Source organism: Nilaparvata lugens, chromosome 4 (assembly GCF_014356525.2).
Source record: "Nilaparvata lugens isolate BPH chromosome 4, ASM1435652v1, whole genome shotgun sequence".
NCBI classification, from domain to species: domain Eukaryota; kingdom Metazoa; phylum Arthropoda; class Insecta; order Hemiptera; family Delphacidae; genus Nilaparvata; species Nilaparvata lugens.
Genome location: NC_052507.1, coordinates 50,780 through 75,206, shown reverse-complemented (window position 1 = coordinate 75,206; position 24,427 = coordinate 50,780).

Here is a 24,427-nt window from a genome sequence, read left to right as displayed (position 1 = left end):
GCAGTTATAAGCCACAGCCTTCTCTTATACTGTCCATCAGAGTAAATCCTGTCTGTATGTCGTGTCGGCAAGATATCGGTGTGGAAACGGGTAATGGCTGTATGAAGTTAGTATGAAGAAATACTAACATCAAAAGCTAATCACCTTCAAGATATACTGGCAACAGGTCAGCTCTAGTTGGAAGCAGAGAAAGGACGAGAAAAAATACTATGTTCACTTTCACTTATTAATTGCATGCGTCATTGCATGCAATGAATAGTCCACACGACAGCTGATTTTTTACTAAGTTACATTGAGATATCAATTACATGCGTCATTGCATGCAATTAATTATCCACTCGACAGCTGATTTATGATGAACTAGCTGGCCCGGCGAACTTCGTACCGCCAAATAGCTAATACATCTCATGAAAAAACTTTAGCTGGATATACACCTGAGGAGGGGCGATGCGGCATTTTGCATCCAGGTGCTTCTCGCTTATTGGTTTAAATGGAAGAACTCACACACACTGAATCGGGCATGGCGTGGAACCTCCAAAAGATCAACACTGTGATATTAGTAGTATTGCTAGACTGTGAGCTATAATTAGTTTTCATGTTATATATTATATTGTAATATGTATTTCAAATTTTATTTTGTTGACGAATCCTTTGCATTGATGTTTTATGTTTAATGGCAAATAAATTCTTATTCTTATTCTTAGCTATATACGTCGACGCAAAAGTCAAAAATCCTGTCTATTTCAAGAACATCTATGGCTGCGTTTCGCTGTAAATGAAGACCATATAAACATAAGAGAAATGCAGAACGGTACATTTGTATTGTAAAAACAGCAGCAAGAGCCACTATCAACAGAGGCCGGTGGAACTGAGAACAAAACCAAAGCGAGGGAAATATAGCGATTGAGTGTGCAGCCTTTTGCCGATGCAATTTCCAGGGATTTGAGTGTTTGATTGCCATGATTTTGGGCCGGTAACCGATGTTTAATTTGCAGCCGACGCTGGCGCTATCTGGCTGGGGATTTCCTCAACCACAACACGGCACAACACAGATACAGCACACACGGCACAACACAGATACAGCACACACGGCACAAAGGCCACTTTCACGTTGTGGGTTAGGGACTTGCACATATTTTGTTTGGCCAGATTGCAGGGCTCTGATTGTGTGGCCTCGAAACAACGCCGAATCTCGTAGTGCTTGAATCCGACCTTAGATTAGATTCGCTTCATTCTGTCATCAGCAGATGTTATTGGATGAAAAATATCTAGTGACCTGAGTGTCTCAGGTCTGGTGTCAGAGTGCTCAGGTCGCACAAGATTTATCACTCAATAATTATTATTGTAGAGCCAGTCTACAGGTGGGAATAATAAGAGATTCAAATAAGATGAGATTCATTGAATTTGATTCCTGTTCAATAACGATTAGTAATTGATGCTAATAAATAATAAATCATATGCTAAATCATAAAGACAATTTTAAAGAAACCATTAAAAGACAATTAAAGACAATTTTAAAGACAATTTTAAGATTTTGTTCAGTGAATTTGATGTTAAAACTATACGACAGTTATATCTTAGTTGCATAACAATTACAGTTTTAAATACGAGCATAATTTCCCTCTAGCCGATGACATAAATTATAATCTTAGTCCTAATACAATAAGAAAATATGAAATATATAACACCAACTCAGCTCTTCTTAGAAGGCAACTTTACTGCATTAGCAGTAAATTCATAAATATACTAGAAAGTGAATTTCCACTTAATAATTTCCGAAATAATAAACACAGAAAAAGAGCCATAGAGGCATGGCTAAACTTGAATTATTTCCAATCGTTGACTTTCATACAATAATCAACTTCATATTATAAATTATATTTTCGGACACTTCATACGCTAGATTCAAGTTTATATATTACATCCCTGATTAAGCTGATTTACGACTCACACTGGCGCACAAGGAATCTTCCTTTTGCCGGTGTTTTTGCCTCACCTACTGTACTTATCATGTGATCATAAATTGAATCTTCATTTTAAAACTATTGTTTGTGATGTAAAGGATATCATTTCGTTATTATATCTAATTAAATAAATGTATGTATCTTGGTTTAAGTGCAGTAGCATATACTTATATTTATTTTTTTGTAAAGCCAGTCTACAGGTGGGAATAATAAGAGATTCAAATAAGATGAGATTCATTGAATTGGATTCCTGTTCAATAACGATTAGTAATTGATGCTGATAAATAATAACAATTATATACAGGGTTCAAATTATATACTCGGGCCAGGAGGAACTCCCAATAGATGCTGATAAATAATAACAATTATATACAGGGCTCAAATTATATACTCGGGCCAGGAGGAACTCCCATACAAACCATATGTATGCAATATTATTAGGGCGTCTGAAGTGACTTAACGACTTTTTTCGGCAGACTTCCTCAATAGATTCAGCATTCCTTATAGATATAAAAGAGAATAGCTGTTATCTTAACTGTGTTTTAGTTGTATGAGATTCTATCTATCTCAGTACGGTATGTGATAGCATCATTGCTATTCATTCAATCAATGCTAACAATGAATAATTTCAATAATGTATGAATTGAAAATAGTCTGTAAATGATATTGACTGGTTACTGGTAAGTTGATAAATTGTGTTTTGAATGTTTGTGGAGAATAGCTTGTGAAAGATTACGACTGATAAGATCATGAACTGTGTCTCAGTTATCTGTGATAGACAATCGTTGCTTCTTATTCGACTAATCTCGAAAAAGGTAATCAGCTGGTGAATTAATGAGATAATGTTAATCATATTTGCGTTAATCTATCAGAATTCAGGCGGAAAACATGTCCGAGTTTGCCTGTTTTTAATTCAATGAGTATTTGATGTTCATATTTCAAATTTCTGTGAATCAGAATGACGTTGTAAAATCTGACGAGACTGACAGACGAGACGAAGCCATGACCTATCAAGGTGAACGTCTGTCTTTGTCCTAGACAAGCCCCTCCACAACTAGCGCTTCATTTTGTTATGTTTGTATGGCCTTGATAGGTCACGGCTTCCATCAATAACAGTGCTCGGTCGTTCGAATAGATACTGCTGCAGTCAACTCCAAATTTAGTTTACCAAAGATTGATAACCGTGCACGGTTAACAACCGGAACAGGTATTTCGATTATCAATAAATCTGTTGTTTGATAATATCTAGTCTTTTTATTTAGTATTTTTATTCCTCATCATGAGTTTGAGGGAGAAATAAGCTTGAGCTCGTCATATCGATGCAATTATTATAGTTCTCTCCTCTGATCAGGGTCCCAGTACAATTTGAATTATAATTGATGTATAATATGTTATAATTCAGACTAGAAAGGTTGGATTGTATAGTACGTATGCCTTCACCGAGACCTAATTGAGACATTTTATGAAGTGCTCTTGTTTTAAAAAGCGGTAGTGATGAGAAAGAGAGAACATTTTTGTGTTAACCTGGTCAATTATTAAACGAATACAGACAAGGAGTGAATTTTAATTTGGTCCGCTTTTCTCAGGCAATTTCCATGAAGAGGTTCAAACTAATTTTCTTCAAGAGTAGGCTTACGTTTTTCCGAGACAAAAGAATTTCCATTGCGAGAGTGATTTTAATATTGATGAAAGCTGGTACTCATTGAGGTGTATTTTTCATGAAAATGAATAAAGATTTTTTTCTATGTCGCAGATGCTCGAGACAATGACCGGAGGGAAGACAATTTTGAAGGGATGCTTTTGTCTCACTTCACTTGCATTATTGGGCTAGATTATAATATGAAATTGAAGATGATTGGAGGGGAATCATAATAATGAAAATAATTATCATTTATGATTATCCTCAAATAAAACTATTGTGTGGTCCACGTGATAATGACAGTATTTGATCTACTTTGGTTTTGCTATCATTGTCTATCATTCGACGAAGCCTGTGGTACTATCCTTTCTCTAGGTCCACAACGATGCCAATTATGTTTTTGACAGTGTAGAAATATAATTACTTAATGCAGAGAATTGGCATCGCTATTCTTCTATCTTTATCCACTGCCATTATAACGTGGACCTCACTATAGACGCAGTAGGCTATACTATTTTATTTTCAGTTATTGGTGTATATTTGTTATTGAAGAATTTGTTATTTACTTCAAATATCCAAGAGTTGAAAAATCGCTCTGTGGTGGTTCGTAATCCACTCAAAGCTGAAGTCCACTGAGCTGTAGTTTTTCCATCATCATCCGCCTCATCACCCACGCACAAGCCTGAAGCCCATGTGGGCATCATCCTCAGAAAAAAAATTAATGAAGTTGATAACTCTATAATCTGTTGATGAAGATCCATAGATCGATGTTAACATATTTTTGATTTGATTGTATATTATAGGCTACATGAAAATTGAAAATCACGGTATACTTTTCAACTCTTTCAAGCAAAAATGACTTTGAAGTCGAAAAATACTATGAGAAATAATAAATACAAATATTTCTCACGAAGAAAGTGGAAATTGTAGGCTATTACATGCCTGAGTTTGATTTTATCCATGAAATCACACTGTATCGCGAAATCTATATCCTATTATATTGAGCGAGCAATTTCTGTATATATTTATCTACTTTCTTATTCATATGGTTATTTATGTCCAACGGATCTAGAAAACGGCTCTAACGATTTCCACGAAATTTGAAACAGTAGGTTTATGATATAAAAATTCGATTGCACTAGGTCTCATCTATGGGAGAACTCGCTGAACGACATTAAAGGATAATTCATCCTTGGAAAAACAGCTGAGACTTTTGGCGTCTTCGGATAATGGAAGTGAGTGAGCGAGTGCGTCTGTGGAAAATCAAAATATCTCATCCCCGAAATTCATAAGCTGACGTATTGCTAAATGTAAAATATAAACTCGACCTGAAAGATGCAGAAAAAGAAGACCTGAAGATGAGTTTGAGAGGTAAATTTATTCATAATTAATCAAAAATAATAATCATATTTAAAATGAAACCTATTTTCGTGATGTTTCCAAATTCATCGAAAAAGTTAAATTTCCTTTTTTAGCAGAAACATTTTTAACAGATGCACTCAGCATTCTCTCAGCATGCAGTCTCTTAGTCTTTCAATCAGCTTATCTAACGAGGAATATTTTTTTAGAAATTTTAATTGACTTGATCAAAATGATCTGATTTGTTGACCTGATCTGATTTGTATACCATTAAAGTATATCATCATTTTCAAATTTGATCATTATTTTACAGTTATAAGTGACTAGTAATTAATAAAGAGCGAAGCTCAGTGCCCAGATATTCTATATTATTTGTGGAATGACAAGTGTTCGTTTGTATTATGTTTGATGTTTAAGATACTATGTATATATGAGGAATTTTTGCGATAGTAGAGAGATCTAGCACCAATAATCTTGATAGGATATTTCAGTCAAGCGACTTCCTCCTTGTAAATATCTTAATGTATAAATCCTTGAAGACTATTCATTCCCTTTGCATCTGTGTATGTGACTATGCATCTGTTAAGGTGCGTACAGACTTTCGCTCTGCTCCGCAACCGAATGTCACTCGAGCAGAGCGATTGATGATCGACCGGGGAGCAAGAGTGGAACGCGAGAAGAGCTAACATCTCCCGTAACGTTCATGATCGGTGCTTGTACAGAGCGGGGCGGAGCGATGGCGGAACGAGGGCGGAGCTTGCGCGGAGCGGGTTGGAGGCGCGTATATCTGTACGCAGCTTAAGGAATAATTGCGATAGTAAAGTGATCTTGCATCTATAATCTTGATCGGATATTAGCATAGATAAAGGATAAGGATAAGAAATGCATCTGAAGTGTATAGTAAGCATCTGAAGATGTATATATTATTGTCTATTCTCATCTATATTTCTTGTATCTGATACCAGTCAAGGAGCATCCTACATGTAAGACTTTTCTACAAATCTCAGAGGAGATACCCATTCCCTACTCTTCAGAGACGAAGTCCAACACCACGCTGGTCTGTAGAGTGTCTTGAGACTATCTGTGATTGATTTATCAACGGTGCGTCACACGTCAATCACACTTGTGAGCGCTCTACGTCACAACGTGAGTCACAACCCTTCAACGTCACAACTTCACAATGTTTAGGCACAACCCTTCAACGTCACAACTTCACAATGTTTAGGCACAACCCTTCAACGTTATTCTCACTCAGCTTTGTGATCACTGGTTCAAACACTCGGATCAAACGTTTGACATTCGAACGTTCTCTTGCGAGTTGGAGATACAGAATCCTGTTCTTCCTCTCGTGCGATGTCGGTTTCATGTTCGGCAAGCAATCATTGGAGACTTCCTGCTTGAATCAAGTTCAAGGTAACTTGACAAACACAGTCTTGCCAACACCGATACCAATTGGCATACTGGAGTGTTGGCAATAATTGCTCTCCTTCTATTGGATCTTATTGTACTCATCTCTATGAGTACATCTCAATTACTATAAATACATCTCTATAGTGAGGTCCACGTTATAATGACATTGAAGAAAGATAGGAGAAAACGTTGCCAAGTCTCTCCATTTTTCCGCTGACTGTACACAGCTGTTTCTCAATTCATCCCATTGGATTTATTCTAATACTAATTATAATTTCCTTGATAAAATAATCAATTCAATGTCAAATTGATCAAGAAAATATATTTTTAATAATTTGATTCAAAAATTTGCTTTCATGACTGAGATCAGATTTTTATTTTTATACAAACCTGAAATGGCGGCTAATTTAAAAAGCTGTGATACAACAATCTGAATTTCAAAACAACAGAAATTGAGTTGTTATTTGGTAGGTATTCTATTCCAATTTCCTTCAGTTATTCTTTCCGCTCAGTAAGTTACACTGACCTGTTGTTATGTTTTCTCAAAAATTAATTCATAATTTATCAATTAAAAATGTCTAGAAAGAATCCTAAATAGAGCTTTCTGTCATATATCGTACCGTGACGTATCGTCCCGGAATGTGAGTGTGAGCGCTGTTATCAGGTCTGGCTGCAACTGTCTACAACGTTGATGGAAAGAAACAATTTTCAAGATGTTCGATGTTTTTGAACAGGTATTATTATAGTCAACTGTCTACTAACGTTAATGGAAAGATACATTTTCAAGATGTTCGATGTTTTTGAACGGGTAGTAGTATTATAGTCCACTAGACAGCTGATTTATGAAGAATAATTCTATAGTCTGATTTTTACGGTAATATTGGCGTATGAAGGAGGCTCCTTTCTCCTTCTATATTATCCTTGAAATGCAAAATTTACAAAAACCTTGTATATACGTCGACGCGCAATTTAAAAAGGAGCATACCTGTCAAATTTCAAGAAAATCTATTACCGCGTTTCGCTGTAATATAAGCATAAAAACATATAAACATTTAAACATTAAGAGAAATGCCAAACCGTCGACTTGAATCTTAGACCTCACTTCGCTCGGTCAATAAAAAAAATAATAACGAGCGAAGCTCGTTGTCCCCATATTTCTTATGACCCTGCTCATGTTAATCATTAAAGCAATATTGATTCAATGGGACCCTCCACAGTAGACCTTGATTATGGATCGACCTCTCTTTGTGACACCAATATGAACCGACTATCACACACTTAATGAGTTTATTAATTAATACTTAGTTGCCACATTATGTGAGTAATAGCTAATTATTATTATTAAATTTATCATTATTAAATTAATCTTTTTGATTCACTCTTACATTGGGTACGCTTGAATTGCTGAACAGCTCTGTGACAGAGGTTGTGATTGGACGAGCGAGCAATTTCAGAATTAGAGATTGCAGCCTGGGAGACTGTGCTCTGGTGGGCAGGGCAGGCTGTGTGTGATTACAACGGCAGCCCACGAATTTATAATCAAAAGGCTAATAACGCCAGCGGTAATTATTACAGCCAGTTGTGAATAGTGACGGCTCGGTCCCTATGTGTATCTACTGGCTTGTCTCGTCTCAGACCTTTCCCTTCTCTCTCCCTTTCCAATCCCATCCTTTCTCTTCCCTTCACCATCCCTTTCCTTCACATTCCCTTCCCCCTTCCCTCCCACCTTATGCATTTCCTTCACTTCACCTTCCTATACCTTCACTTACCCTTTCTTTCACAATTTCCCTTATCCTTTCCCTTATCCTCCCCCTCATCCACCTCTTATCATTCCCCTCATCCTTTCCATCATCCTTTTCTTCATCCTTCCTCATATCCTTTCCTTTATCCTTCCCCTTATCCTCTCCCTTATCCCAACCCTCATCCTTTCCCTTATCCATCCCCAAATCAAAAATCAATCAAATCAAAATTTTATTCACAATTCAAACAGTTGAGGGTCCTGCCAAACCCAAAGGTTTTTCGGCGGGTGCCCAGTTAAAGGAAAATATGAGTTACAAAAGATAAATAAACTAAGACAAAATAAATATTACACTTCAAAGATTTTATGTAAAAAATTAAAGAAAACTGTCTACTAACGTTAATGGAAAGATACATTTTCAGATGTTCGATGTTTTTGAACGGGTAGTAGTATTATAGTCCACTAGACAGCTGATTTATGAAGAATAATTCTATAGTCTGATTTTTACGGTAATATTGGCGTATGAAGGAGGCTCCTTTTTCCTTCTATATTATCCTTGAAATGCAAAATTTCCAAAAACCTTGTATATACGTCGACGCGCAATTTAAAAAGGAGCATACCTGTCAAATTTCAAGAAAATCTATCACCGCGTTTCGCTGTAATATAAGCATAAAAACATATAAACATTTAAACATTAAGAGAAATGCCAAACCGTCGACTTGAATCTTAGACCTCACTTCGCTCGGTCAATAAAAGAAAATAATAACGAGCGAAGCTCGTTGCCCCGATGTTTCTTATGACCCTGCTCCTGTAAATCATTAAAGCAATATTGATTCAAGTGGGACCTTCCACATTGGACCTTGATTATGAATCAACCTCTCTTTGGTGACATCAATATGAGCCGACTATCACACACTTAATGAGTTTTCCTACAGTTACGTTGAAAAGTGGCCATTGCTGCACTGATTACAGAACGCAAAGAATCACTTTTCCGCTCTAGTGCGGGAAAAATTTTTCTGCACTCCAGATTTGCAACATGGCAACGCAAATACTTAGTAGGTTATATGGAGCAACAGTGCAGCAAAATCAAATGAAGTTGGTAACAGTGACTGCTGTGGCTGCTATAGTGAGCAGAGGTGCAACCAAGCACAACGCGCTAATTATTATTCATTATATATTATAACCAAGGACAACGAGGACTTTAGGATTTTAGGATTAAGGTTTTTATCAATAATAAAATTACACAGAAAAACATTTGATGGATTTCAGGCAATTTTAACCCATAATTACCCACTTTTCATATTCAATGGTAACTGTAGAAAAACTTAATGTGAAATACGTGCGCAAAGTTTCTCTGCTGCACTCAAGAAACCATTCCGCCCTCGCCTACGGCTCGGGCGTAAACGTTTCTTTCGGTGCAGCAAACTGACACTTTGCGCACTAGTTGCACAAATAACTATTATCAATACTTAGTTGCCACATTATGTGAGTAGTCGCCAATTATTATAATTTAATTCATCATTATTAAATCAAGTTTTTTTATTCACTATCACACCGGTTACGCTTGAATTGCTGAACAGCTCTGTGACAGAGGTTGTGATTGGACGAGCGAGCAATTGCAGAATTAGAGATTGCAGCCTGGGAGCCTAGGCTATGGAAGGCAGAGCAGGGCAGGCTGTGTGTGATTACAACGGCAGCCCACGAATTTATAATCAAAAGGCTAATAACGCCAGTGGTAATTATTACAGCCAGTTGTGAATAGTGACGGCTCGGTCCCTATGTGTATCTACTGGCTTGTCCGTCTCAGACCTTTCCCTTCTCTCTCCCTTTCCAATCCCATCCTTTCCCTCCCCTTTCACTTTCCTTTCCCTCCCCTTTACCTCCTCTTCACCTTCCACCACCTTCCCTTCACCTTCCTTCACATTCCCTTCCCCCTTCTGCATTCCCTTCACTTCACCTTCCTTTCAGCTTTCCTTACCCTTTCCTTTACAATTTCCCTTATCCTTTCTTTCATCCTTTCCTTCATCCTTCCCTTCATCCTTCCCCTTATCCTTTCCTCTATCCTTCCCCTTATTCTTTCCCTTATACTATCACTCATTTTTCCCCTTATCCATTCCCCTACTCTTTTCATTACCCTTTCCCTTATTCTTCATCTTTCTCTTTCCCTTACTCTTTCCCTCATCCTTTCCCATATCATTATCCTCATCCTCTCCATTATCCTCTCTCTTATACTTCCCCTCATCCTTTCCCTCACCCTTCTTCTCATTCTTTCCCTTATCCCTATCCTCCCCCTTATAGTTACCCTTATCCTTCCCCTTATCCTCCCCCTCATCTTCTTCCTTATCCTTTCCCCTAGTCTTCCCCTTACCCTTCCTTCTTTTATTTTCCTTACTCTTCCCTTTACCCTCCTCCTCATCATTCCCCTTCCCTTCTCTTTGAATTCCCCTTCCCTCTTCATCCCCTTTCCTCTTATTTTTCACTTCTTTCTTCCTTTTCTCCTTCCCCTTCCCTCTTCCTTCCCTCTTACTTCCCTTTCTTTTTTCCCTTTCATCTTCCCTTTCCTCCCCCTTCCCTGCCTTTTCCCTTCATTTTCCCTTCCCTTCCCTTTCCTCCCCCTTCCCTTTCCCTTCCATTTCCCTTCCCTTTCCCTTCCCTTCCTTCCCTTTCCCTTCCTTTCTCCCTTCCTTTCCCTTCCCTTTCCCTCCCTTTCCCTTCCTTTTCCCTCCCTTTCCCTTCCCTTTCCTTCCCTTTCCCTTCCCTTTCCCTTCCTTTCCCTTCCCTTTCCCTTCCCTTTCCCTTCCCTTTCCCTTCCCTTTCCTTCCCTTTCCCTCCCCTGTCCCTTTCCCTTTCCCTCCCTTTTCCTTCCCTTTCCCCCTTCCCTTTCCCTTCCCTTTCCTCCCCTTTTACTTCCCTTCCATTTCACTTTTCCTTTCCTTTCCTTCCCTTTCCCTTCCCTTTCCCTTCCCTTTTCCTCCCCTTCCCACCCTTATCCACATCCTTTTCCTTCCCTCCCCTTACTCTTTCCCTTACCCTCTCCATTTCCCTTTCCATTACCTTTCTTCACACTCTTTGCCTTTCACTCCCCCTTCCTTTTCCCTCCCCTCCTCCTTTTTCTTCCTTTCCTTCACCCATTCCCTCGAAACCTACCTATGAATGATGTATCAATAGCCGTTCGTCCACTGAGTTGTTTGTGCTGTTATATAGTGACATTCACTTCTAACTTTCAGCATTAGTTGTAGGTATGGGAAGCATAGACGTAGTCTATGTGGAATGCTGACAAATTCGGTATACAGTGACATTCACTTCTAACTTTCAGCATTAGTTGTAGGTATGGGAAGCATAGACGTAGTCTATGTGGAATGCTGACAAATTCGGTATACAGTGACATTCACTTCAATCTATCAGCTTTGCATAGTGACATTCACTTCTAACTTTCAGCATTAGTTGTAGGTATGGGAAGCATAGACGTAGTCTATGTGGAATGCTGACAAATTCGTATACAGTGACATTCACTTCAATCTATCAGCTTTGCATAGTGACATTCACTTCTACTTTCAGCATTAGTTGTAGGTATGGGAAGCATAGACGTAGTCTATGTGGAATGCTGACAATTCGGTCTATCAGTGACATTCACTTCAATCTATCAGCTTTGCATAGTGACATTCACTTCTAACTTTCAGCATTAGTTGTAGGTATGGGAAGCATAGACGTATCTAGTGTGAATGCTGACAAATTCGGTATACTTTGACATTCACTTCAATCTATCAGCTTTGCATAGTGACATTCACTTCTAACTTTCAGCATTAGTTGTAGGTATGGGAAGCATAGACGTAGTCTATGTGGAATGCTGACAAATTCGGTATACTTTGACATTCACTTCAATCTATCAGCTTTGCATAGTGACATTCACTTCTAACTTTCAGCATTATTGTAGGTATTGGAAGCATAGACGTAGTCTATGTGAATGCTGACAAATTCGGTATACTTTGACATTCCCTTCAATCTATCAGCTTTGCATAGTGACATTCACTTCTAACTTTCAGCATTAGTTGTAGGTATGGGAGCATAGACGTAGTCTATGTGGAATGCTGACAAATTCGGTATACTTTGACATTCACTTCAATCTATCAGCTTTGCATAGTGACTTCCTTCTAACTTTCAGCATTAGTTGTAGTATGGGAAGCATAGACGTAGTCTATGTGGAAGCTGACAAATTCGGTATACTTTGACATTCACTTCAATCTATCAGCTTTGCATAGTGACATTCACTTCTAACTTTCAGCATTAGTTGTAGTATGGGAAGCATAGACGTAGTCTTGTGGAATGCTGACAAATTCGGTATACAGTGACATTCCTTCATCATCAGCTTTGCATAGTGACATTCACTTCTAACTTTCAGCATTAGTTTAGGTATGGGAAGCATAGACGTAGTCTATTGGAATGCTGACAAATTCGGTATACAGTGACATTCACTTCAATCTATCAGCTTTGCATAGTGACATTCACTTCTAACTTTCAGCATTAGTTGTAGTATGGGAAGCATAGACGTAGTCTATGTGGAATGCTGACAAATTCGGTATACAGTGACATTCACTTCAATCTATCAGCTTTGCATAGTGACATTACTTCTAACTTTCAGCATTAGTTGTGGTATGGAAGCATAGACGTAGTCTATGTGGAATCTGACAATTCGGTATACTTTGACATTCACTTCAATCTATCGCTTTGCATAGTGACATTCACTTCTAACTTTCAGCATTAGTTGTAGGTATGGGAAGCATAGACGTAGTCTATGTGGAATGCTGACAAATTCGGTATACTTTGACATTCACTTCAATCTATCAGCTTTGCATAGTGACATTCACTTCTAACTTTCAGCATTAGTTGTAGGTATGGGAAGCATAGACGTAGTCTATGTGGAATGCTGACAAATTCGGTATACTTTGACATTCACTTCAATCTATCAGCTTCGCTTGAATGGAAAGCATTGATGCGGCTGCTTATGAGCGATGCTGACTACAAATTATTGGTCGGTGTTGATGCTTGAATTCCTGTGGGACGATAAAGCGAGACAGTTCGTTCAATAGAATCCGTCAATTCAGCATTTCTAACCAATTCGGTGATTGCGACGCCACGCGTGTGACACAAGCTACTCATGTACACTGCTAATTATTGTGGAGTACAGTATCAGTGAAGTTATACTGTATACTGCTATTAAAGTACTATAGTGAGGTCCACGTTATAATGGCAGTGTTTGGCAATGGTATTGCTATCCTTGTCTTACAAAGTCGAATAACGCTATCTCTTTCTCGCTTTGCTCTGTTGCCAGATCGTCTCTCTACAATTCATTATGGAATTGTTGAAAAATATAATTTCTTGTTCAATGAAATAATATCGGGGCACCGAGCTTCGCTTGTTATTTATTTATTGACTTTATTTATTAATTATTTATTGATAAACAGAACTCAATTCTTTAAAATGATTGGGGAAGGACTAACAGGCACAGCCCAGAACTGAGTTTTCCCCGAATTTTGATTCATACACTTTAAATATTCCAAAAAGTGGGTTATGTTCCATACACTTGAATTCAGGTCAAATCCTCAGTCCAAACATTTGAAAACAGAAAAGTCCTAATTTATGTTGTTTGCAAACCAAATTGAATAACAAAATAACACTCACTAAACACTTAAAACTGTAAAATAATGATTAACTTTGAAAATTATTATATACTGTAATTGAGAATGATATACCATGTCTTGTCAACAAATCAGATTATTCTGATCAAGTCTATTAAAATTTCTAGATCATATTCCTCGTGAGATACGGTAAGCTGATTGATTATACAGCTGATCTCCTACACAGGCACACGCATCTTCTGTTATGGACAGACGACGAAATTATCATCTGTTTCTCCAAGGATGAATAATTGTTATCCTTTTCATGTCCTTCAGCGAGTTTTCCCAGGGATGAAACCTAGTGCAATCGATTTTTTTCATCATAAACCCACTATGTTCCAAATTTCGTGAAAATCGTTACAGCCGTTTTTGAGTTCCGTTGGACATTGATAACCATGTAAATAGCCAGATAACCAGATATAAAAAAACAGTTATGAAAATTTATACAGAAATTGTTCGCTTAATATAGTAAGATAATTGATTATTTAAAACGGGAATGAATAGTTAATATTACATCAATAAACCTGTATATGCTACCGTCTATAGAAGGCACTAGCAAGAACCCGTGCCTCGCAAGGATCTATTTTTAAACTTGACAAAATGAAAACTTGACGTAATGAAATTTTGAAGAGCTGAGAATAGGCCTATAACCATCCTTGGTTAATTAAGAATCTATAAGCAAAATTTCAAGTTAATTAGTCCAGTAGTTCAGACGTGATGATGCGTCAAACATAATTTTCCTATCCCGTACGTGCATAAGCCAGCTCTTTACTTTATATAATTATTATAGATATAGTTAACGACTGCAAGAGATAGGACTGTGGAACAGAATAGTGGTGAAACTATGATAGCGCCAGAAGTGTCTCAAACACAATAGTAGGTACTACATGAACTTTTTGAAAGTGATTTGAAAAAATGTTAAAACAACAGAACTGAATCCTTATCATTCTACCTTCATTTAGAGAGGCTTTTGTTTGAGCCGAATGGGAATCTATTTATAAAGAAATGAATGTCTGTTTGTGTGTTTGTTTGTATGTTTGTTTGTTCCCTGTAGACTTGAAAACTACTTGACATAACGGCATGAAACTATGGGAATATGTTGTGTGAAATATTGGGGATGGTTTCTGAACAGAAATTTTAATAAGGGGGCTGATAATAATTATTTATTAATCCATTTTACAGACATATGTTTTCGAAATTTTCGGCCGAGCGGCTACTGAAGAACGAAAAGATGATCATGATCCAAGATCATATTGTGATAATATGATTTAGTATCTAAAGTTACCAGCTGTAATAAACACATCACCCTGTGATAAATTATTGTGTACTGGTATTAAAACGGTAGTTTGGAGTTGAAGTTTAGTTGATTGGTACCAGCTGTTGATAATGGTTCTTAGAAGACCTATACAAATAATTATTATCACTCCCCTATCATTCAGAAACTGGAAAATGTTGAGAAAAATTATTCACCTAATGAAAGAGAGTACATTTTTATATTGTATAGTATATATGTATAGTATTCATATTGCATTCATTAATTACTGAAGAATGAAAGAATAATTTACAATTTTCTGAATTCAGCTTAACTTATATTCATCCTAAAATGGAAAGAATATGGAATTCTGTGTGATTCATTGTACATCACATATTTCCTGGAGCATATATCGACAATCTACAGCTATGAAAACATTGAATATTTTTCTTTGAAACACTGATATAACATTTTTTTTATTGAAAACTTTACTGATAGATATTGCTACCAATTGATTGAGAAGAATAATATGTTTTCGGAATAATGAATACTGCATGACTAAGCACATAGGAAGTCCGTATTGAGATGTAAATGAACATGTTGATTGTCAGATAAATTTCATGATTCACCAAATAAAGTAAAGTGTAACATGTGATACATTGGTGGTACGAAGTTCGCTGGGTAAGCAAGTTGTAAATTAAGCTTTATTATTAATAGACAACGCTGAAAAAGACAGGCTCAATCACCAAGAATACTATAAAGCTATGAGGGACCAGTAAGCTATCAATTTTGAGTAGTTCAATTACTTCCATTATGGACACTGGATACATCATGGACAATCAATACGTTATGAAATTTATTAGCTACCGTACAGAATAAAAAAAATTTTGATTGCAGTGACCCTGACTACTCTATTATGAATATCCATTCGAATCAAATATAAGGAATTACTCGCATCTCTCATCAACTCGTAATTTTTATTCACAAAATATTAACAAAAAATATAATATATTGAGTTATATTTAATAAACTCACGGCTAGTACTCAAGTTTGTCTTTTTCTGGCCGTGCTACAAATAAATGTAGGTATATGTTTGACATTTTGTTTCTGTAATCTTGTTGTCTATTAAGAAAGTTTTCAATGTGGTTTTTGATGGCAATAAAATTTGAATTTGAAGAAAGAATTATCAACAAACTCCTAACCAAAGAAAACCTTTGTGCTCTGTTCTAATCGGAGTGTATGAGACTCCATATACAGCTGATAGAAGGCGCAAACCGAACTGGCCAAGCATACACAATGGAACAAACACGTGGCAAGCTCGCGCTCTCAATCAACGCAAAATCAATTCGATCAGCTAATTGATGAAATTGTTTTAAGCTTTCCAATGATTACAACATATGTTAGAATATCATGTGTCAATTATCTCAGTTCCATATGCAGTTCACCTTACCATAAGCTTACTTAATAGGATCCTTTTTCATCCTTTGAAATCCTTAGAGGCAAAATATCTCAAAATCCGTTCTTAGTGCGCATCTAGCATGTTTGAAGAATATTTGTGCAAAGTTTTAAGTCTGGCTATCCATCACAAGTGGAAAACATGCGAACATGAATACAGAATGTCACGTGGTAAATTAATACCACCAAATATTTTAAAATGAACTAATGAAATATAATAAACTATAAAATTGGAAAGAAGGTTAGACCTAGTCAAGGATAAAACAACTCAAATCAAGTATTATTAGCGATTAGGAGTAATAGCATTATCAACAAATGATAAGAAAACATGTATAATTGTGATTTAATAATTATGAGAACCCATTGGTAAGATCAAAAAGTTATAAAGCGCTTACTTATTATTGGCGGATTATAAAAAAAAATAAATGCGAACATTGAGGTTAGAGTTACTTGTTTACATTTTGAAAGAATTAGTCGATCTTGGATAAATCGATAATTATTAGAATCAATACTGAGCGAATCAGCTGATTATTCGATCAACCCATATGACAGGTTGAATTATATAAAATTTACTCATAAAGGATATGTTATGTATACTAAAGGAAGTCGATGTGTAGAAATACAGACACCCATTATTTTTTGTATAATATTTATTATAATCTAAGAAAGCATGATAAATCAAGAGTATACAAAACTCATAAAAGACTGAATATAGTAACATCGCATGTTAGGATTTATTTATGAAATCAATTTAAGATAACACTCCATACATTTGTATAAGAATTCTTTTTTATTTAATTTTTTCTATTATAAAGCCGAGGAAGCCCTGATTCCCAAGGCAACCAATTGTATTGAGTCTATTAATTGAAGGCCAATCAGAGAGTAGCTTACAGAATTATTCATGGAAGAGACAAATTTTTCTGAAAACCTCCTCCTTCTCTGGCTTAAGATCCCGACCGGAGAGGATGCACATGGAGTTTAGGGTTTTTTCTTCTTCCTTTTAAAATTTTAAAACTATTAAGCCAGACCCTTTTTAATGTAAAGTATTTGTATTAAATGTTCAATTATATGTGAACTCAGTGCTGTCAAGGAGTTCGTAATTTGTAAAGATTCCCATAAAATAGCTTAATTCGAAAGAAACTTATAAAAATCTGGATCACGCGCTAGCCCAGCAGAGACGAAAGAGCCTACCTAATTATTATTGGAAATATTAATTCAATCCACGAGACCAGCTAGAACTTCAGTTCAGTGAGTGATAAGTCAAACCAAACGAGCTCGTTTTTTCTACGTCCAGTGGGGGTAATTATTATAAAAAAGCGCTATTCAATTAATTTGAATTAAAATAAAAAGTCACCACGTGTTGAACAATATCACATAGTCCATAAGAACATTTATGAATTATTTAATATATGTAGGAAGCTTACTTCCATGCACAGCCCGAATTCATATAAATCCCTGAGATCTCATGTTTGAATATTAATTTATTAATTATAATTTTGTCAATTGAACAAAGTACATCATATCAAACCTTATACGGCGAACAGTTTTTATCTGCAGAATTTTATATTGATTGGAAGTATAAGTACCAGTATTAAATATAATATATTTATGAATTTGAAACTCACTATTGTGAATATTAGTAAAGCCTGTGATAATTATTCAGATTTTTGAAATAGATTATTTAAGTGAATTATAGTTATATCGAATATTTTATGCATATCTTTTTTTATGGGAATATATTTTGTGTTTTTAGTCAGCATACAAATCGTAGAAGTTTATTTTATCCTAGTTCATCTCGTGATATACAGTTTGAGCTGTTTTAATATCACAAATATTTTGCAGCACTTAAATTATTGAATCAAGTGATATTAATCTTATTCAGAGCACTCAATATTTATCATCCTTTGATGATACTCATCTCACATACCAGAATAAGTATATTAAGAATTATATTAATAAGGTTCCAGTTATATCATATAAGATCCAGAGAGCTTCCAGAACTGGCGTTGTAAGTTCTAAGGAATTTTGGAAGGGTATTTGGTGAATACTTGTATTCACGGCGAGCGTTTTAAGAATCAACTAGAAACAACTATAGTTGGTCCTTATTATTCTCTAGTGATGCATGGTTACTGATAATCAGTCATCAAAATTTTTATTTTCCGTATTGGTATTCTTCAAGAACTTCATAGAAGCAGCGGTAAGAATTACCAATCACCGGTCACTGAACCTTATGGTGATTATTTGTATTTATAAAATTCATGTTTCTACCACTGAGCTAGAGCTGAGGTTTGAACCCAGTAATTTTGCGAGCCGGACGGCCTTAATTTTTTGTGAATTTATTCGCAAAAGAGGGAATTTAGAGACTGCTCTTATAAATATCAGAAACATCGTATCATCTGTGAAGGATTTACAATTAACAACGTCACAAGAAGTATGGGCAATTTTTTATTTGATTAAATTCATGTTTTGAAGAATTCATTGTTACGAATGATAAATTGATAGGAGCTTATAATATTTTCTAATTCAAATGAAATAACTTCTGAAAAAAATAATGATTGGATAATACCAATATTGGATTATTGTTGACCAAGAACTCAGTACATCGACAATTCATTCAACTAATTCTCTATTGATAAAATTATAACCTTTTCTCTATTGATAATCATTTCATCAACTAACTGGAAAAGTACTTCAATTTCCATGATTTATTAATAGAATTATATAATCTAAAGTGTAGGTCATATCTAAATTCACAAGAGTTCGATTCTTGTTGGCAAGAAAGATGTTATTCAACACAGAAATCATTGTTATTTTACTAAAAGATAGGAAAAAATGATAGTTCTCTTTCAGGGGAGTTTTGACAACCACCAAACTCATTTTTCATTTGAAGAAATAATATCAAAAAGGTGCATAGGACCTTACTTTTTTGTTCAGCTTGCCAAATACCCCTCATTTCAATATTAAAATTTTCGACTGACTGTACAGTGAGTCAATCATTCTATCAAGCTTGAATAATTTTGAAATTTTAATTGAATAAAAATGTAGAGAATAATTATCATGTAGATATCAACACCTTCATTCAAAGACATATTAACTGCATGCGTTTTCATATTGCCGATACAGCTGCATTGATAAAACTGTAGACGTTTAGCAGTCTCAAAAAACTGTTCTAGCTGAAAAATTAATTCATGCCACGTGTAGGCTTATACATTGCATCAGGAAAACGAAGTTCAAACCATGGTTTTCCTAAACATATGTCTCTGAGATAATTCTTTGATGCAGCTGTTTCACATCCACCATTATAAATTATTATAGAGAGTTGTGAAAATAAAATATTTATTGATTACCAAAACAATACTATTATTATATTAATGATAATATTAATTATCAAAACAATACTTTTCATATTAATAATAATAATAATATTATTAAACATAATATTTATCAATTATCAGAACAATATTATTGAGGTTGAGTGGAATCAGGTAGAAAGCAATAATAGAACAGATGTTCTTTTTTGAATTTCTATCATATTATTTTGTTACCGTATTTCCAATGATTAACTTACAACATATGTTAGAATATCACATGTCAATGAATAAATTATCTCATTTCCATATGGCACTCACCTTACCATGTTCATAACCTTACTTAATAGGATCCTTCTGCGTCCTTTGAAACCCTTAGAGGAAAAATATCTCAAAATCCGTTCTTAGTGCGCGTCTAGCATGTTTGAAGAATATTTGGGCAAAGTTTCAAGTCTGTAGGACAATTAGTTTGAGCTGTAGTGTGATTTTACATGAAAAATTTCGAAAAATGCCCTCTTCTGGACCCCCCGGTGCTCCTGATCGAAATTTTTCTGCATAGATCTAATTTTTTTTCGTAGCTAAACAAAAAAGCTCCTCATGACTTTGCTGTGCAATGAGCGGTTAAAAAGTACCAAATTTTGGGGGGGCCCCAGCTCCCTCAGGGGGGCAAATTACTGAAAATCCTTTCTTAGTGGATGTTTTCAGGCTACCATAAACAATCGTGCAAAATTTCAAGTTTTTAGGCTCAGTAGTTTGGGCTGTGGTGCGATTTCAGTCTGTCGGGGCTTAGCCTTTTATAAGTATAGAGATTAACGAGACAGAGGTTCGACAACGTTTTTCTCCTATCTTCCTTCACTGCCATTATCATCATTTATCATCATTTATTCGTGGACATAATCACAAATCATATAAATATGATTAGGAAGGAACAACAAGCTTGGCCCAAATCTATTCCATTCCCAAATTTTGATAAATTAATAAAATGTCCAAAAAATAGGTTATGTTTCTACTGTAAAAGATTCTAGTTCAATTTTCTTCCAATTATGACGTGGACCTTACTATAGTTACTAGTTTAGAGTGGAGTCTATCTAGTGTACTCTCCATAATCTCCTTGTTCATCTACTAACACTTCTTCTTCCACTTCCTCTTGATCAATCTCTCCTCCGTGACCATTGTTTAGCCATTGGCTGTGCGAAGGCTAAAAATAGATTTCTACTCGATATTTTTCAAGTTTTTTGATTTTTATATCATCAAGCTATCAAAATGAGACAGTTTTCTCAGGAAAACATTTTTTTTCTGATCATCACTTTTTACTTTCCTTGCCCTATTACCATAGGTAAGGAAAGTATTGCTTTCCGAAAAAAATTAAGCTACCCCAATTTTGAAATTTCTATACGTTTCAAGGTCCCCTGAGTCCAAAAAAGTGGTTTTTGGGTATTGGTCTGTATGTGTGTGTGTGTGTGTGTGTGTGTATGAGTGTATGTGCTTCTGTGTACACGATATCTCATCTCCTAATCAACGGAATGACTTGAAATTTGGAACTCAAGGTCCTTACACTATAAGGATCCGACACGAACAATTTCGATCAAATGCAATTCAAGATGGCGGCTGAAATGGCGAAAATGTTGTCAAAAACAGCGATTTTCTGGAAAACAGCTCCAACGATTTTGATCAAATTCATGCCTAGAAAAGTCACTGATAAGATCTATCGACTGCCATGAGTCCCATATCTGTGAAAATTTCAGGAGCACTGCCCCATCTATGCAAAGTTTGATTTTAGATTCTCAATTATCAGGCTTCAGATACAGATTAAACAAAAAAATCCTAGTGGAAAAGATTCAGCATGAATATCTCTACAATTTATGTTTAAAACGAAGATAAGTTCGAAATGCAAGGAAAAATGATTATTTAAGTATTGCAAACTGTTGCAACTGTTTGATTCTATTAAATCATTCACTATGAAGAGATAGCACTTTCGTGTGTCTGCAGCGCTATTGTCCTGTCACCAGCTGTCTCAGATCTTAGAATAGTGGATTTGATATGCGCGGGAACACTAGCGTCAGTTGATCAATTTTCATAACGGCAAGGAAAGTTGTGTGAGTGTGCCACACCAGATTTTTGAGATATGTGCGCCTGAAGTTTGAATTTTGGGACAGAGCATTTCAAATTCGGTAAGAGATAAATCCATGAGATTCAGATGATAGATTCTTTATGGTATTGTTGATCTAGTAAAACAATTTTTTTTCGAATATATCAATTTTTAATATAGTTATTCAACTTATTAAAAATAACCAAAAATAGCTTTTAGTTGAGTTATTTTTGGTGAATTGAATAACTTTTCAAAAAATTGATATTTTCAGAAAATTTTTGTTTTATAAGATCAAAAATACCATGAAAAATCCATTCTCAAAATCTCATGGTTTTATATCTTACCGAATTTGAAATGACCAATCGAAAAACTTTGGAATATTATAATTATCATGAATAGAAAGTTTATTTTTAGCCTTTGCACATCACAGGTATGCGATGTTGTAATGCGGGTTGCCTATACAACTCCTTCGTAATATCACGATTACGGTTGATTGGCCGGAAGTTCTTCTTCTTTTTCTTTTTCTTTTTCTTTTTCTTTTTCTTCTTCTTCTTCTTCTTCTTCTTCTTTTTATTCTTCTTCTTCCTCTTCTTTTCATTCTTCTCTTCTTCTTCTTCTCCTCCATCATCTTTTTCATCTTCTCCTTCTTCTTCTATTCCTTCTTCTCCCTCTTCATTGGTATTGACCAATCAGGAGAGAGTAGAGAGAGTTTGAAGGCGTGTCATTATAGGTGTCAAAATATGATTGGTCCCTCATTTCGTTGCTTAAAATGAGTGTTATCAATGAAGTAATGGTTTTGAGAAACTCAACTCAGATGATTTCTTGTAGTTCACTTATCCTACACCTTATATCCTTTTCTCTCATTCTCCTCCTTTCTCTTCACTTCTTTTCTTCTTCTCTTATTCTTTCTTCTTCTTATTCTTCTTCTCTTCTTCTTCTTCTTTCTTCTTCTTCTTTCTTCTTCTCTTTCTTTTTTTTCTTCTTCCTCTTTTCTTCTTCTTCTTCTTTCTTCTCTTCTTCTTCTTCTTCTTCTTCTTCTTCTCTTCTTCTTCTTCTTCTTCTTCTTCTTCTTTCTTCTTCTTCTTTCTTCTTTCTTCTTCTTCTTCTCTTCTTCTTTTCTTCGTCTTCTTCTTCTCCTAGTTCCAATCTAGGTTATAAAACAAGTGACTGTCTAACTGTGTGTGGTAACCAACTAATGGTTTAAGTTCCAGTTAAAAAAAAAACTGCTATACAATTTGTACACTATTGTAGCCCCAGTTTGCTATTGGGTCTTAAAATACTACTTCCAATGATTTCGTAAAACAACCCTTTCGGGTGGTTCTAAGACAAGTGGCCGCCTAAACGAGGGTCAAGCCTCAGTGTCACAGTTGCATAGTTGCCACCGTTGCGGTCAAAGACAATTTGTAACCGTTGGCAAAACTGTACCCACCATTGGACAGTGACTAATGATATAAAAGAACATAGTTCGCTCTCTCTCAAGAAACAAACCGTCCACCTCAAAATGTCAGCATTTGTTGATTGGAAATCATTGTTGTTATTCACTAGTAGTACTGTGAACAGTAGACCTCGCGCTCCGTAAGTTACATTGACCTGTTGTTATGTTTTCTCAAAAATTAAAAAATAATTTATCAATTCGGAATGTCTAGAAAAAATCCGAAATAAACATAGAGCTCTCTGTCCTACCGTACCGTGACGTGTCGTCCCGGAATGTGAGTGTGAGCGCTGTTATCAGGTCTGGCTGCAACTGTCTACAACGTTGATGGAAAGATACATTTTCAAGATATTCGATGTTTTTGAACGGGTAGTATTATAGTCAACTGTCTACTAACGTTGATGGAATATACATTTTCAAGATGGTCGATGTTTTTGAACGGGTAGTATTATAGTCCACTAAACAGCTGATTTATGATGAATAATTCTATAGTCTGTTTTTTTCTCTAATATTGGTGTATGAAGGAGGCTCCTTTTTTCTTTTATATTATCCTTGAAATACAAAATTTCCAAAAAACTTGTATATACGTTGACGCGCAATTCAAAAAGGAACATACCTGTCAAATTTTATGAAAATCTATTACCGCGTTTCGCCGTAAATGCACAACATAAAAACAGATTAACATTTAAACATTAAGAGAAATGCCAAACCGTCGACTTTAATCTTAGACCTCAGTCCGCTCGGTCAATGAGACATTAAAAACTGTTTATTTTTCTTCAGTCCAATCAATTTTAAGATACGTCATAATTATCTGGGGAGCTACGAATTTTATACATGTTGAACCTCTCTATAAACTTCAGAAACGAATACTAAAAATAATAGACTTCAAGGAGAATCAATTCCCCACGAACATTCTTTTCAAGGACAGTAAAGTACTGAGTGTAAGACAACTCTACATTCAGGCTATCATCACGCGAATGAGGAGAAACAACGAACACATAAGACTGGCAGATCATAACAATCAAACAAGGCAGATAAACACGAATTTAATAGTACCAAGGATGTACACTACATTTGGGCAAAGAAAATACATATATTTGGGACCA